At 34.6% G+C, this 5,429-nt stretch overlaps 1 pseudogene; it reads left to right on the top strand.

Annotated features, from left to right (window-relative positions):
• Positions 1–1,760: 1,760 nt before the first annotated feature.
• Positions 1,761–2,572, top strand: LOC102590915 (uncharacterized; annotated as a pseudogene).
• The last annotated feature ends 2,857 nt before the right edge of the window (positions 2,573–5,429 follow it).

The raw sequence follows: 5,429 nt of genomic DNA, 5'->3' as shown, positions 1-5,429 counted from the left end.
TTAATGCATTACGGAGTTTAAAATAGAGATAAGTTTCAAAAACACACCTAAACTATATCATTTTTTTAAGTTTCATACTATTGAGAGTGTGTGAATTTCATACCTAAACTCAGTGGCGTAGCCAGGAATTTAATGAAGGGTGTCCAAACTTTTAATAGTAAATTTTTTTTAGAAAAAACGACGATTTAAATTACCAAAACAAATAATCAAGTTAAGCAATATTTAATTAAATATAGGAATATTTTTAATAAAATTACAAGTGTATAATTCAAAACTAACATAAAGAAAATAAACTACTATTGAAAACATAATTTAAATATATTATTACAATTGTACTCGACGAGGTTTCATATCCTGAAACGTTTTTATAATAGACTCATTAGAAATAGTACGAAATACTTTCTTTTCTACATAAGGCACTATACAACCGTCTAAAAACTCATCATCCATTCGATTTTGCAAGTCATTTTTAGAGTATTTAAATCAATGCTTTGTTTTTGAGAAGAATGTGACAACATCTCTAATTGATCTACCGTTGTTTCTTTATTTGGTTGACTTAGAGAAGTCGAACTTTTTTTTGGTACTCTATTATAATAATTCCTCATGTCTATTGAAACTTGAAACTAAAATATTAAGTTGGTTATTTTTGTTATAAAATAAGAGAACGAGAAGAAAAAACAGAGAGAGAATTATTGAGATTCTATTCTTAATAATATTGTGATATTTGGGTAAATGAGTCTCCTATTTATAGAGAAAGAAAACCTAACCACCAAGCTACTGAACTTTTATGTTAAAATTACGCATATTTATTTACTTATTTGAATTCAAGAAGTCAAAATAATTACAGAAAAAAGAAAACAACCCTGCGGGGAATCGAACCGGGACAAAAAGTAGGATAGCACAGGCTATTGCCAACTCCACTGCGCATCACTTTGTTATTTCAGGGGGTCCAAATTTTATGTATACCAATATAAAGTCAAAATTTTATGTGTATATATTATATAATTTTTCGACGAAGGGTGTCCAATTGGACACCCTGGAGCCTATGTGGCTCCGCCCCTGCCTAAACTATCACTTTTTAGTTTCAGAAACACATCTCTCTTTTATATTACTCTCATCATGGTGTGTGTAATACACTCTCTCTTTTATTTTAAAAAATTGTCACATCACACTCCACATTGACAAAACATTCAACCTTGACAAAATTAAATAAATTATTAGTATTAGTTAAAATTAAAATTAAAATTATTATCCAAAAAATAATATTTCTTTTATAAATAAAATGTAAAATATTTTTCTTACCCCACTCCATCACTTTCTCTCACCGCCCCGGCTATTTTTTTAAGTTTTTTTTTTGTTTAAATTTATTTTAATAAAAGAATTTAATTTTTTTTTACTTCATCTCCTCCCCTTGAAGTGTTAAATGTTAAGATTTTTCGTATAGTTCAAATAATGAAAGATTTAAGAAGTACAACTTTATTCAATTTTAAAAGGGAAAGGGGTCAAAAATACCCCCAACTTTGGTTTATAGTTTGACTTTACCCTCGCCGTTAAAATGAAGTTAAATTTACCCCTCCCGTTACTAATTTCACCAAAATTACCCCTCATTTGACGGAATCCCCAAAATTGACCCAAATTGACTTAAATGACCCGAATTTTTAAAAAAATCAAATTCCGTATTTTTAACCCAATGCCCCGACCCCTCTAGAGGATAACCCATTCCCCTTTTACCCATTTGTTTTTCCATATAACCCATTAACTTCTCCTTCATTGTTCTTCATTTCTCTTCCCCTCTGATTGTTCTTCCACCATCTCTTTCGTTCAACATCGACAATGGTTGTTTTACTCCGTACATGAGTGCTCTATTAAGTCCTCCACGTACTGCCACGTTGTTTTATAGTGCACCTGCTAGTCCTACTCGGATTTCCCCTCTTTACGATGAATTCAATTGGGAAGAAATCCCAAAAGAGAAACATAACCCAGATGAAGATGATGAAGATTTTACTTCTGATTTTAGTGGGCAATTGGAGAGGATTTTGCTATCTGCAGTTGATGAGTTCTTTAATTACGGAAAGATTAAACCTTTGAAACCACCTCCAAGGTTTCCATACCAACGAAAACACATGGATTCTCCAAAATCCCTGAAGAAATTGTTCATGGAAACATTTTCTCCTCGACACAAAAAGAAAGATTTTGACCCATTTGTTACAGCTTTACAAAAATAGAGCCGAACAAAGAAACCCCAACAAAATTCTTCAAATTTATCAACTTTGAAAGTTTCCGACTTATTATTTGATCACGAAAATAATCAAGAAAACACGAAAAATTCTACCTCTGTTTCAAAACACGAAAAAATCTACCTCTGTTTCTTCTTCTTCTTCATCATCATCTTCTTTCTCCTCTTCGTCTTCATCAGTTTCTTCAATGATCTCACTCTGGTCCAAAAAATGGAAAATCAAAGACTTGTTGTTATTCCAAAGTTCTTCAAAAGGTCGACCAAGTAGTACAGAACAACTAAACAAGTATGATGAATTGTTGAAGAAAAATCAGAGGGGAAGATAAATGAAGAAAGGAGAAGTTAATGGGTTATAAAGAAAATTTGAGAGAATAGGTAAAAGGGGAATGGGTTATCCTCTAGATGGATCGGGGCAGGTCGGGGAATTGGGTTAAAAAATAAAGAATAGGGTTTTTTTTTATAAAAAATTGAGTAATTTGGGTCAATTTTGGGGATTCCATCAAATGAGGGGTAATTTTGATGAAATTAGTAAGGGGAGGGGTAAATTTAACTTCATTTTAACGGCGAGGGTAAAGTCAAACTATAAACCAAAGTTGAGGGGTATTTTTGACCCTTTTCCCATTTATTTTTTTCAAAAAAATAATTCTACCCACCCACCTAACTCTCCCCTTCAAATTTTTTTTCTCATTTTGTGTTAGATATATAAATATCAAAAATATTTTTTACTTGCCGCCGCAAGATATTTTTTTACTTATTTATGTTATATTCGGTACACTAGTAGAATTTTTTTCTAAAAATATATGTACGTACATATCTAATACAAAATGAAAAAATGTAAAAATAAAATAAAAATTAGGAGCGGAGGGTTAATGTCATGACCCAGACCGCGTGATTGGCACTCACACTAACCCTCCGGTGGGAGAACCACTACTACAACTCAAACCAAGCAACTAAACCAAAACTAAGACATTTAAGTTACGGAAGCAAGTTCAATACTAAGGAAAGAAATAAGGAGTTCCCATAAACTCCAACAAAAGTCTAACAACGAACTAAACAATGCGGAAGAAATAACCTAGAACCTGAAAGTCAATGTATCAAAACATTTAAAGTTCAACAAGTCTAAACAAGAAGAGATGCAATCCCAAACTAACGAACTAATCAACTAACTAAAAAAGTCTAAGTCTGAAAATGGTGGACATAGACGAAAGAGAACCCATGGCAGCCCAGAAGAATTGACTCACCCTTGAATTCGAACAATCACTGATATCATAAGTGAGGTCTGTCAGTAGCCGCTTGAAGATGCCCTGTACTCAACAAAAATAAGAGCAAGTGCAGTATCAGTATACAACCACAATGTACTGGTAGGATCATGCGGCTATCCCACTAAGTGCAACATAAGCAAGTCAAGACAACAATATAATCACATGCATATATATCGAACATATACAATATTATCAACATTACGAACAACTTCACATTTCACAAGATACACAGTTAAGTCACATCATTGATCCTCTCATGGAACCCAAACCCAAACAGTTAGCATACCGAAACACGATACACGATCCAATAATTATGCCGGAACGTGGCAACCCATCCCATAGTTATGCCGGAACGTGGCAACCCATCCAAGTTAGTTATGTTGGAACGTGGCAACCGAACCATTCAACACACCACAATCACAAATACAAGTATATCTTCAAGATCATACATTTAAGTCATGATTTCATGGCAATCATCATTCATATATCTCATTTACAACAAGTGTGATCAACATTGCAACATTCATACATATACAAGTGTCATAATGAAGCAAGAACAATCATACATCACACAATATAGAATCACAACCATCACCTACCTCGAAACAAGCTTAAAACCCTAAGAAACTTGATCCTTCTATGAACCTAGTTCATACCCATAATCTCAAGCATCCAAATTAACGTTGTTTCCACCATAGAATCTAGATCAAACCCTCCCTCATCGATAATTACCCATTCTATTACGTTCTACGAATCGAAAATTGGATTCGGGGAATGAAAAGCTTACCTTTAGCCTCAAGAATGGGGGAAACTCAAGAGTCGCCTGGGTTCGTTCTTAGCTCTAAAAATAAAAAAGTGGAGAATAAAGTCGTTCTGGGATTTATTTACGACTTTAAGTCGCGTCTAGCTCGCCACAACGGCCCTCACCTCGCTACAGCGGCCCTGCCAGAGTGACAAAGCCCAGCGCCAAAGCGACTTGCACGAAACAGTAAACTATTTTAATAATTTCAAAATCCTCATTTCATAACACACCTCTAACCCACGATGCTCAGAAAATACTCTTCAAGCTAAGATCGATTTTGGGAGTTCTACTCGCCCGAATACAATTTCGTAAAGTCGGACAGATTTCTTAACGAGTTATCTAACTGCTCATGTAATCAAAATCATAAATAATTCACTCGATTGTTACCAGATTTCCCTACACCTTAATGACTTATATTTCGTCCAAATATGGACTAGGTTGGGTAATTTCAAGATACTACAAAAAAGTTTTCCGACCCAAAAAATTTCCCCGTTGGCTTTACTATAATGACGGAACCCGGTCATTATAATAGATATCAATTTACCCATCACTCGTCCCCGAGTGACAAACTTAGGAAAAATAGGCTAAGGAAGGAATGACGTAGTACCTGAATCGACGAACAATTGGGGATATTTGTCTCGCATGTCCTTCTCAGTTTCTCAAGTAGCTTCTTCAACTGGACGATATTCTCATTGAACCTTCACAGACTTATCTCCTTGGTCCTCAACTTATGCACATCACGATCAATAATTGCAACTAATTCCTCCTCATATTGGAGGTCTTTGTCTAACACAATTGAGTCTCATTTAATGATGTAATCCCCGTCACCATAATATTTCTTCAACATGGACATATAAAATAATGGATGAACCTCCGATAGATTAGGAGGTAAAACCAATCTATACGCCACCGGTCCTACACATTCAAGAACCTCAAATGGACAAATGTATCGCGAACTTAGCTTACCTTTCTTGCCGAATCTCATCACTCATTTCATGGGTGATACCTTAAGAAGAATATTTTCACCGGTTTGAAACGCCATGTCCCTTACCTTATGATCCACATACTTCTTTTGTCTATTCTGGGCTGCTAAAACCTTAGCTTGAATACTCATCATCTTATCTTGAAC

This window comes from Solanum tuberosum, unplaced genomic scaffold, assembly GCF_000226075.1.
Source record: "Solanum tuberosum cultivar DM 1-3 516 R44 unplaced genomic scaffold, SolTub_3.0 scf00233, whole genome shotgun sequence".
In the NCBI taxonomy this organism is placed as follows: Eukaryota; Viridiplantae; Streptophyta; class Magnoliopsida; order Solanales; family Solanaceae; genus Solanum; species Solanum tuberosum.
This window is presented reverse-complemented; position numbering and strand designations above follow the sequence as displayed.